Raw genomic sequence first — 13180 nt, 5'->3', positions numbered from 1 at the left:
GGATTAGTTTGTGGGACACGTCCATCAATGAGAGTCGATCCTATGACACTTCGGACGAGTGCTTCACCACTGAGCTATACCATGCCTAAAAGCGGAAAGAGACTGAAATTTAGCGGAAACCAACAGTAGGCTACTGTTCTACTTCTGTAACATAATGGCAAGCGGTCTTTTATATACGTATGAACTTCCATACAGATACGACTGTGTATATTACGTATCACAGTCGTACTAATAACTGGTGCATTGGTTGAGACCAGATCAAACCAACTGGACAGGGCCGTACCCTAATCAAAATCCTAGAGGGGGTGGGGGGAGCATTACTTTTTAAAACAAATGAAGCACTATAAATTAAACCCTGAGATGTGTGATATTTTCTGGGGGAAAAAGAGAGATTCTCAGGGGGTGGGGGCCAACTGCCCCTGCCCCGCGGCCCTGGTGTGTATATTTCATATCACAGTCGTACTAATAACTGGTTCATCGGTTGAGACCAGACCAAACCAACTGGTTTACCGAGGAAGATCAATCCTGGGATCCATTGCACCTCGAGTGCACGATTTACCATTCAGCTACATCCTGTCACCGGCCGAGACATGGCCCAGTGGTAAAGCTGTCGTGTGGTGCGCGGTCGGTCTAGGATCGATCCCCGTCGGTGGGCCCATTGGGCTATTCTCGTTCCAAATAGTGCACCACGACTGGTATATCAAAGGTCGTGGTATGTTCTATCCTATCTGTCGGATGGTGCATATAAAAGATTCCTTGCTACTAATAGAAAAATGTAGCGGGTTTCCTCTCTAAGACTAAATGTCAAAATTACCAAGTAGCTGATGATTAATAAATCAATGTGCTCTACTGGTCTCGTTAAACAAACTTTAACTTTTAATTTAACATTCTGTCACCTATAAATGGAATTAACGTTAGAGCACATTGATTTATTCATCAACTCAGCTACATTTTACCATAAATCTTTTATATGCACTATCTCACAAACAGAATAGCACATACACCAGTCGTTCACTGGCTGGAAAGAACAATAGTCCAATGGGCCCACCGACGGGGATCGACCCTAAACCGACAGCGCATCAATGAGCACTTTACCAGACATGATAGCACATACAGCAGTCGTGGTGCAATGGCTGGAACCAAAAATAGTCCAATGGGCCCACCGACGGGCATCGATCCTAAACCGACGGCGCATCAAGCGAGCGATTTACCAGACATGATAGCACATACAGCAGTCGTGGTGCAGTGGCTGGAACCAAAAATAGTCCAATGGGCCCACCGACGGGGATCAATCCTAAACCGACGGCGCATCAAGCGAGCGATTTACCAGACATGATAGCACATACAGCAGTCGTGGTGCAGTGGCTGGAACCAAAAATAGTCCAATGGGCCCACCGACGGGGATCGATCCTAAACCGACGGCGCATCAAGCGAGCGATTTACCACGGGGTCTAGAAGTGGAATTAACGACCATCATAAGTACAACAATATAAAAACGATTCTCATTGGTGGACAATGGTATATTTGTATTTTTGGCCGCTAATGGGAAAAAACATATCGAATTTCGTCTAAAACTGTCAGAATTATCAAATGTTTGACATCCAGTAGCCAACGATCAAATAATCAATATGCTCTAACGGTTAAACAAATGGAACTTCAACTTTGTATTCTGTCTAGTATTCACGTGCTGGGCTTTCATTTTAACATACAGATATAGAAAATATCCCGAACTTCGCATAGACTGGTAACCCAGATGTCCTTTCGCATGGGTATCAAATATCTCACCCTAGTAACTGAGAAGTTGAGTGTCATTTTGTTTGGTTTCTTAAATCTAAAGTCACTTTGTTTCTGATGTGCATGTATACAATATATACTAAACCTGTGACCTACAACATATACCTTTTTTCTTTTCTTTTTATAATAAAAATGCATTTTCGGTTACTCTGGGCCATAAGCGTACGTACGGGCTGGATTTTGCCCGAATTAAATGAAAATGTCTGAATCTGGATAACAACATTTATTCATATTAGCATTACTACTAAGCGGCTATATAGGGTTGCAAACGATCGAGTGACTACGCATGTTTACATAGATTACAACTGATTTTGAAGGTAGAATGACTGAAATACATGGTATAAAGGTCTCAGGTTAGCACATTTTGCCTGAATATCTCTATAATTTTTGCACGAATTTGGGGTTTTGCTCCAGGCTCCAGCATTAGGGGAGGGGGGGGGGGGGGGGGGGGGGGGGCAGTTGGAACCCAAACTATGTATGTATGATTTTATCAAATTTGATACAGTTAAAAACAGGTTTGTTTGCGTTGCATGCTCCCCCCCCCCCACCCCCCACCTAGCTACGCCACTGACTTGCCCCGGAACGACATAAAACATTAGATTTCCCAAATTGATAATTTAAGCTGTAAATAATGTGTAAATTAACGGTTAAAATAAAGAAAGAAAAGAAAAGTAAGTTCTAATGGCCAAAAACCCTTCTACATTAAGGGTCAGTATCTTTAATACTGATATTATGGCCCTTCAAAAGAAACTGAACTGACCTACTGGCGCTTAACAAGAATACCTTGGTTTTAAGCCGTTCAGAGGGTCACGGCGTCATATCAAGTGGTATAGTGACCGATGACATTCGTACACAAAAGAATACCCCTGGGAAATCACTGACGAATATCACTGCTTTCCACTCGGCTAACTCTCGTCAATGACTACCCTCGGCTAAAAGAAACCACTGTTAAATGACCATCTCGCAACTCTGAAATGGACACTGACTAAAGTTAAAAGTTTGGGGGCTTTTTTTTTACGATACCACTAGAGCACATTGATTTAAATTATTTATCATCGGTTATTGGATGTCAATCATTTTCCAATTTTTTTCCATTAGGTCATGTCATAGGTTTTAACATGTACATTCAGAACAAACTCTTGTAGCACACGCCTGTCATTTCGCCGGCTCCTCCGTCGAGGACAGGCAATTTGTTCCATTAGTAGCAAGGGATCTTTTATATGCATCATCCCACAGATAGGATAGCACATACCACGGACTTGTGTTTATCAGTCGTGGTGCACTGGCTGGAACGAGACATAGCCCACTGGGTCCACCAACGGGGATCGATCCTAGACCGACAGCGTATCAGCTCTATCGCTGGATTACGTCCCACCCTCAGATACTGACCAAACCTTCTCGTCCAGTCCTCAATGGTTCATTTATTAAATATAGTGTGTTAACTGCTTTTGTGTAAACTGCGTCTAAATTATTTGATGTATAACTGACATACATTTGATATTTAATAGTTTATCTTGTAGACATGAAACACGTTTTCTTACACCCGTTGGTGAGATCATGTGTTATTTTTGATGACCAGGTCACCAGTGCCATACGTCCAATTAAAAAAAAAAAACGCGATGGAACTCGATTACACTGTGACGTATATTTAACCTAACAACCACGTGTCTGTGACGCGTAAGTCAGCTACAAGTGCAACGGCTGTAAATAACTTTTAGTCTAAAAAAGATGTTAAAATTTGCTTAAAACTTTGGTTTTTGAGGATATGTAAGAAATAGAATAATACATTCGTTTCCGTTAGATACCATTTATCTCACAACTCGTTTAAAAACGTATCAAACTCGCTTTCGCTCATTAGATACATTTTAAAACAACTCGTTAATTGTGAGATAAATAATATCTAACGCCCACCCATGTTGTCTTCTCTATTTATCCCAGGTACGGAGCTTTTTACATACTACAGTTCTACTGTCATAATCGTGTTATGCCAGGCACGTTAGGTCAGGTCAGATCATAGGTTTTAACGTGCACATTGAGAACAAGCTGTTGTAGCACACGCCACGTGTCACGGGCGCAGGAGTCAACTTTCGCCAGGTCATCCATCCAGGACAGGAAAAGGTTTCGGATGGGGGGGGGGGGGGGGGGGTCGCCAGCGCTGGCATGTGCAAGAGAGTACAAGCAGCCCGACCAGGGTAGATAGCGGGCGAGGGTTGGTTTTGGTGCCAGGGTAGATAGCGGGCGAGGGTTGTTTTGGTGCCAGGGTAGATAGCGGACGAGGGTTGTTTTGGTGCCAGAGTAGATAGCGGACGAGGGTTGTTTTGGTGCCAGGGTAGATAGCGGACGAGGGTTGTTTTGGTGCCAGGGTAGATAGCGGACGAGGGTTGGTTTTGGTGCCAGGGTAGATAGCGGACGAGGGTTGTTTTGGTGCCAGGGTAGATAGCGGACGAGGGTTGGTTTTGGTGCCAGGGTAGATAGCGGACGAGGGTTGTTTTGGTGCCAGGGTAGATAGCGGACGAGGGTTGGTTTTGGTGCCAGGGTAGATAGCGGACGAGGGTTGGTTTTGGTGCCAGGGTAGATAGCGGACGAGGGTTGGTTTTGGTGCCAGGGTAGATAGCGGACGAGGGTTGGTTTTGGTGCCAGGGTAGATAGCGGACGAGGGTTGTTTTGGTGCCAGGGTAGATAGCGGACGAGGGTTGTTTTGGTGCCAGGGTAGATAGCGGACGAGGGTTGTTTTGGTGCTCTTGAATTTGCAAATGTCCTGTAGGATTAAAGAAAGAAGGAATTTTTTTTTTATTTAACGACGCACTCAACACATTTTATTTTCGGTTATATGGCGTCATACATGTGGTTAAGGACCACACAAATATTGAGAGAGGAAACCCGCTGTCGCCACTTCATGGGCTACTCTTTTCGATTAGCAGCAAGGGATCTTTTATATGCACCATCCACAGACAGGGTAGTACATACCACAGCCTTTGATATACCAGCCGTGATACACTGGCTGGAACGAGAAATAGCACAATGGGCCCACCGACGGGGATCGATCCAACACCGCCCGCCCATCGAGCGAGCGCCCTACCACTGGGCTACGTCCCGCCCTGTAAGATTAAAGCCGAATAGAAAGACAGACACGTTCACTATGCTTGTATTTTATACTCAACAAAATGTATTAAGGGACAACAGCTATTTAGGGCATTTTACTTTATATATGGTACAAAACACATTTATTTTTGGTTTTACATACCAAAAAGCATTGCAGCCACCATTTTTGCGTGCATCACTTATCAAAACGTACTCAAACGGCGTTTAGAAAATCGTCTATGATTAAAACTTGGCGCTTGTAACTCATTTTGTTGAGCATACGATGTCCTTCGGTATCTGTGCCAAACACTATATTTAAAGCCGCAGTTTCGCATCCTCATTGTTAAAGGAGACCGGACACCAAATCATATATACGGCGTAATGAATTGTTTGCCGTCATAAACCACAACTCGCAACTACCGCGCTCCCCATATTGACTAAGTTAAGCGTGCCAGTCTTGGTTGGGGTGTTTTTTTCGCCGATCTCCGATGTTTGCCGGAAACTGTCGGAAATTGATGATCTAGACCCGTGACGTCATCGATGAGAGGAAAACTGAAGAAACTACCAAGCAGGTAAAATCCAGGAACTACTCGATGCTTTCTGTAAACGTAAGGGCACAGCTCCAGGCCCAGATAATTTTAGTTATATCTTTTTTAAACATTTACCTCCAGAAACACTTGAGTTGTTCCTGGAACTTTTTTATTTGATCTGGTCGGAAGGAATCCTCCCCCCCCCCCCCCCCCCCCCCCCCCCCAAGTTGGAAGCATGCAGAAGTGTTTGCTCTCCACAGGGCGGGTAAGGACCCAACCGACCCGACCAATTATAGGCCAATATCACTAACATCTAGCGTCTGCAAAACCATGGAATACATGGTTAACCATCGCCTTAGCCACTTTCTGGAGTTGAACAATAAGTTGTCTGTCTACCAGAGTGGTTTTAGAAAACACCGCTCAACCACTGACCACCTTGTTCGTCTTCAGTCTGAGATTAAAGATGCTTTCAGAAAGGGACAGAAGGTGGCTGGTGTGTTTGTGGATATTGAAAAGGCGTATGACATGGTTTGGAGACGCGGGCTGTTAATAAAAATATTTCAGATGGGGATAAGAGGAGCAATGTTTAATTTTATTAATCAGTTTTTAACCAATAGAACATTTGCTGTAAACCTTAATGGTACCCTATCCCCTATAAATGTCTTGGAGAATGGTATACCTCAGGGCTCAGTGATGGCACCAACTCGTTTTTCTGTCTTTATTAATTCATTAGCTACGGTGCTATTTCGGGACTCCAATCAGGGGACTAATTTAAGTGTCGGCCTTTTTGCCGACGATACTGCGCTCTAGAGATTAGGTAATAATTATTTAGATATTCAAAGAGATCTCCAGAACGATATAAATAATTTATATAAGTGGGCGGAGTCGATTGGTGTTACCATTTCCAAGGCAAAAACTAAATGTATTATATTTCAAAAAGCCCGTAATTTTAAAAGTATTTTTGAACTAAAGTTAAAATATAATGATGTACTGATTAGCCAGGTGCAATTGGTCAAATTTTTGGGAGTTATTTTCGATTTTTGAGTAAAATTCAAAATTATCCCGTTAAATTTTCTGTCCCGGAGTAGGTAATCTGGCTATCCAGAATATTCAATGGAGGAGACCCCCAGAAATGATTTAAACCTTTGTGGTATGGAGCATGTGAATAAATATAAAACGCAAAAGAAACGCAGGTTCTCATTAAATTGGATATGTCGATTGGAAGATTTCAACATTTATTTTGGGCTACACCAAATTTCGGCACACATTGGTGTTGGAAAAGGTCATAAAGTAGGGTGGGGGGTCCATGTTCAAAATGTTGTAGCATTGTCAAAGTCAGTATATTTCAAAAAGCCCGTTGAAAGAATGCCTTTAAAAGCTGCATAATTTTTGTCCGGTGATAACTGCCACGGCAACGTGGGGATGTTGTGCTGAGCCAGCAACGCCTGTGTTGCCCTGGCAGTGTGCGGCCTGGCAAAGCACACGTGGGTGAGCGGCAAAGAAGGGAACGACGTGATTGTTGATGACGTCATTAGCCAGGTGCAATTGGTCTGAACAATTTTTGGGAGTGCAGATTTTCGATTTTTGAGTAAAATTCAAAAATCCATCAGTAAACGTTAGCCAATGTTTTCTGTCCCGGGAGTAGACCTACGGAGTCCTGCTGCTATCCAGAACTCGACCCCAATTGTCTGGACAGCATACGGGTCTGTCCGGCTTTGATCCCTCCCTTTGCGTCAGTCGCGGCATTTTTAAAATGCTGTTATGCGATTAAATCTTTGTAGGCTTTATAAGCATTTCAATGAGTGTGTTTGCACTGGATTTCATGATACGATGATCCAGCACGTGCAAACAACGTGTTTTGAGAATTCGTGACGTCACACAGGTAAGAAAGCAGGTGGGACTGCGGTGTGGGTGTGTGCCATGTCCTTTAACACAGTTGATGAAGTGCAATTCTTTCGCATTTTCAGGACCTGCGTTTCTTTTGCGTTTTAGTATAAATGAATGAAACCAAGCAACATGGACGAACTTAGCAATTCGAGTGACGAAGAATTGTGTCCAGCTTGTGCTAATGGCATCAAACCGTATCAGTTTGAACCACTTATCAGAGACTTTGTCCCTAATCCTGGAAATGTTGTCTTAGACGAAAATTCGGATGAATCAACTGTCGACGAAGACGAGGAAGCCACACGACCATAGACTAGCATACAAGCATTTTTTAAACATAATTTTGTATGACATTTTTAATGTAAACTGAAGCAAATGGACCTAATTAGACGAAAAGCACACAAAATTTAATAATATTTCATCATAAATCTTGTTCAGCATAGATGTAAATATGACACGTCAGTGGATATTCCATAGGCCGATTTCGCAAATTTGCAAAAAGCGTCCCCTCCTCACCAAAGCAAGATATAATAATTTAACAAAAAACTTTGTTCTCTTAACTAGTTACCCTCCAAGTTTTAACGTGTTTGGTTAAACCGTGTAATTTTAATTATTAAGAAAATGTGTTACCAGTCTGCCGAAACTGTCCACAGCCGGGTACAGAAACACAGAAATGTTGGAAAATATTATACTGTTGCCACATGCTGACAATCACTTTACAACTAATATGTCTTATCGACAATATTATTATGTAGTCTTTGCATTTATTAATATAAACTACAACAGACCCGTAGGAACTGGGGAGGGGCGGGCCTAGGGGCTTGTTCTCCATCACACACTCTAGGATGAAAATGTATGTTTTAAGTTTTCACTACTTTGCATAAATAAAGATGATATAAAGATAAAAATCTAGTTTGTATCCCTCACTAGAGACTGTATTCCCCTTCCTCCCCCCCCCCCCCCCCTTCAAATATCGTTCCTACAGGCCTATACAAATGTAGATAATATGTAGAGGGTGAGATTAGGAACCAGTTCCTTTTATCTTTAGGATTTTGTAATCATGATTTCAAACCAACTGTTTCAGATAGTTTGCTCCACATACTGACATAAAACACATTTGTTATATATTGGAATAAAATAAAAATAAATACAATATATCCAGTGTTATTTTCTTTAATCATTCATGGAGGAAGAAGGAAGTCCTGATGAAAATATATTACAGGTAAAATATATTACAGGTAAAACAAAATAATATATGATGCTTATTCCATGTGGTAACTATTGTTAATTTTGCTTTAAATTGCTAGATGCCAAAAATGATTAATTATATTATTTTATGGTAACAGTCGCAAATTAGACGACCAATTGTTTCAACCTCTGCCAAAGGTACCAGAAAATAATTTGAGGGTACGTAATAAATCAGGCCCGTAAGAACTGGGTGTGTGTGTGTGTGGGGGGGGGGGGGGGGGGGGGGGGGGGCTTTTTCTTTATGACATTAATTTTTGCCATTGTAACCAAAATCTGATGTAGAGTTTATACCCGGTCCGTCAGTGACACACCCCACCCCACCCCACCCCCCAAGTCGTTGCTATGGGCCTGTAATATTCAAAGGAGTATATTCGGTGGTTATAGGTTTGAAATGTTTTTTTTAATGAACATTTTATTTCATGCACTTTTATAAAATTTTAAACAGCAATTATGTTACTATAATCTATCGAAAAAATAAAACATTATATATATATATATATATATATATATATATATATATATATATATATATATTAACTTCTGAGATTTTTTAGTACATACATATAAGTTTACCCTCCGCACCCTCTGGCAGAAACCCAGGGTATTAAAATAATTATTTGGTGTAGAGTATTTTTAATATGATATACAGAAAGCATTGAAAAGTACAATTTTATTATGCTTTAATAATCGACATTAGCTTTAAAACTAATTAACCATCATTCCTTCTGGCCACAGTACATATGTTGTTCCTGCCAAAGTGTTTTAATTTTAATGACAACATACTGAACTGACTATAAACATTGTTAACCAATGTAATAATTCACGTTTTGAAGGTGTTTTGTTATAAGGTTAACAAACCAACTAGATAAAGAGACGTTAGTATGGAGTCGTTATGGGCTGTCGGTGAAAATTAATTTGGTAATTATAGGTAAATAAATGTGAAGTTTAAATATTCGTATGTGAAAAAATTGCAATACCTTTATTTAATGTATATCTTAAGTACATACTTGTTTTAATTTTCACCTTGTAAATGTACTATAACCTGCTGTATTTAGTTGGTGTAAAGTCCGTTCGACGACAATAATGCGTCCATGTTTTAAAACAACTTTCGTTTTTTTGGAAATCGAAACCATGATGTTGGCCGTTTCTTGGGATGTATTGCTGTTACTGTTGCAGTTAAACACTGCGCAGTTAACCATCATATGTGTCATGTCATAGGGTTTAACGTGCACATTCAGAGCAAGCTGTTGTAGCGCACGCCTGTCGTGGGCGCAAGTGCTTGCGGAGCAAGCTCTTTCGTCCAAGACAGAAAGTTTGGGGGGGGGGGGGGGGGGGGACCGCCTGCACTGGCAGGTGCAAGGGAGCATGAGCAGTCCGACCGGGATCGGTAGCAGGCGGGGGTGGGTGGTGGTGCTATGCAATTTTGAATGGAGCAGTTAATATGCCAAAGAGAAAAGGTGCGCAGTTTTGATTTGAAGGAATTTTGGCGCGAATTTTTGAATGGTCAGTCTAAACTGTAAAGGGTAGTAGAGCTAGTATAAGTTTTGACTTTAGTATATCGAGAGTAGCTCGTTAATTAGACCTAGGTGTTGCTGTGGTGTCTCCCTAGGTTGCCCATCGGGGTTTAGGTAGGGTAGGCTGATATTCTTTTGTTCAGCCATTCCCTGGGTGCAGTGCAATTTTTGTACTCGGAGCTGATATTCTTTTGTTCAGCTCCTTATTAGAGTACGTGCTGGGCCATTAACTGGGTGCGGGTGCATCATATAATTACGTCGACAATATATAATAACACTAATTATCTTGTAAATTAAATTTCCGATAAACCTGGAGAAAAAAAAAAAAGACGACTAAAAGGCACAACCAAAGAATCAACACGTGTACCGGTATTGCTTGGTAACTCTCACCGATGACGTATTGCCTCGCTTTCGTTCAGATCTATGCATAATCCCGCCCACTTCTGTTTTTACCCCAAACCTAAGACGCTCAGCTGACCGGTGCCTCGCAGCGAGCCAGGCGTTAGAGTAATGCGGTCTTTAACGCTAACTTAATCCATTACACACTACATGTCTTTTGGTGTCCGGTCTCCTTTAAAGGGACACACCCTAGTTGTTGTATTTTAACACTACGGCGTATTTATCGTTGCACTCAGACATTACGTATATTGTATTGTTTAGATTATCCATTTCCGTACATCAAAAGTGTTTGTGTTTGTTTGTGGCCACAAAACATGTTTGGGTTTTCTCATAATTCTAAAAAAACGCACGTATATATCTGTGAAGTAACGGTTATAGAGACGAACTCTAGTCTTATTTTAACGATATATCTCCGTTTCTGCGTCAATGACTCTTTGTTTCACTCTATTGTAACTTTAACCACATGTGTTACAGGTTTTTACATTAACGAAATTTAGTGTCCCTTTTCACCGGTTCATCTAAACTAGGGTATGTGACTTTAAACAGAAACTATTTATGTCATTGTAAGATGTTTCCAACTAAGATATTTAGCTTTTTTAACAACTAAAATGCTCATTAAATCCATTTTCTTGTTTAGAATATTTTGTATATATCCTATGTGCTTCTGACTGCCTTGCGTCTGTATTAGCCCTAGTATTCTGTTAATTTAATTTGGTATGTACGAAAATATACTCAACAAAATGAATTAAGAGTCAGTAGAATTTATCTTTATGGTATAAAATAGATTTGCTTTTGGTTCTACAAAGACTACAAAATTTGCATTTTGTTTCACTGCCATGGTTAAAATATGCTCAAACATTTAGAAATGATCCGTGATCAAAACTTATAAAACATGTTACAACACTTAATTCCAAATAAAACCTACTAAAAAGTTTACAGGGGCCAGTTTCACAAAACATGGTAAGTTTACGCCTGCGATTAGCAGGTATATTGAGTATACAGTTACACGTGTTTGGAATCTATTTCACGGAGAAATTTACAATATTGCGGAAGATGGAGCATTTTAAGGACGAAAAGGAATGTATTATGTCTATTTCTAGCTACACGTATATTTATTGTACTATAACAGTAATAAGAATTGTGGGTTTTTCGTAGATTTACGTTACGATGTTTTGTCAAATTGGCCAATAGTAATAAGAATTGTGGTTTTGTCGTAGATTTACGTTACGATGTTTTGTCAAATTGGGTATTGGCCTTTTAATTCATTTTGCTGAGTATAATTTACATTTATATTTTTCAATGTTTTGAGCTACTAATGATATTTATTTATTTATTTATTTATTTATTTCATTGTTAGGGTTGACCACCCTGTTACAAGAAGAGTAGCGCAGACATCAACACATACATATGAAATATGAAGATCAATCATAATATCTATGCATACTAACCAAATGACTTGAATTAACTATTACAGAATACTTCCCGAATTCTAAGTGCTTCACAAATAAATTTACTTAAATTCCACTTCTGTGTATGACATTCTGTATTTAATAAAATTATCATTTTTAATCTATTGGGATGACACCTGTATTTTGGAGACAGATATTTTATTCTTAAATCCCTATATAACGGACATATAAAGAAAAAATGGAATTCATCTTCCAATATGTCATCACAATAGTGACACTGTTTGGGCAAGTCATGTCTGTATCTATTTCTACGAGTGTTAATAATTATATAGCCTAATCTAAATCTTGCGAGTGCATTTCTAAAATGATGTATATTCCAATCCAAATGTTTTTCTAAAAGTATAGTTGATTTAAAAGATCTATATATTTCATATCTATCACTATTTATAATATCTGTTAACCATTCTTGTAAATATACGTCTGTTAGTCTAAGTTTTAAAGTTTTTAAAAAATATTGTAACATCACCAATTTCTTGAAATAGCCAGGCATAGCCAAAGCCACTACGGCATAAAATATTTTCCAACTGACTTGCCCAATTATTTTTACTTTTGCAACAAAAATTATAAAGCATTAAGTATGTTTGTTTAGATAGCCTAGAAGAAATAGCTGTAACAGACGTGTCCAATATTTAACAGCTTTAATAATGGTTATAATGTAAAGGGGATAACGACCAGTCTCAGAATACACCATTAGATTTGGGGTTTGTGAGGGAACACATAAATAACGTTTACATGAAAATAAATGTACCTTTTCAATTTCAGGAAGACTGGAAAGGCCCCATACTTCTGATGAGTATGTTAACATAGGCATAACTTGACAGTCAAACAGTTTAAAAAATATTTTACTATTAAATGAACCCAATTTATATAATGATCTTATAATTTGAATAACAGCTCCTTTTGCTTTTGACAGAGTACGTTGTAATGCCAAATTTCTACTAAGTTTCGTAGTGAAATTCATACCAAGGTATTTATAACTATTTACAACTTTGATTTCAAGGTTTCCATATTTCCATTTTTCTCTAGCAGAAAGGTACCCACCATTTCTAAAAACAACGATATTAGTCTTATCTAAATTCACAGTCAGACAAAGTCTATCAGCAGATTTCTTCAAATTATTAATTTGCGTTTGCAGTCCACCAGGGGTAATTGATAACAAAACTATATCATCTGCAAAAAGGAGCAAAAATAACTGATTTAAGTTAGGTAGAATTTGTACACCATATTTACCACCCTCTATTACTTCATTTGCCAATTCATT

Source organism: Gigantopelta aegis, chromosome 1 (assembly GCF_016097555.1).
Source record: "Gigantopelta aegis isolate Gae_Host chromosome 1, Gae_host_genome, whole genome shotgun sequence".
NCBI classification, from domain to species: Eukaryota; Metazoa; Mollusca; class Gastropoda; order Neomphalida; family Peltospiridae; genus Gigantopelta; species Gigantopelta aegis.
This window is presented reverse-complemented; position numbering follows the sequence as displayed.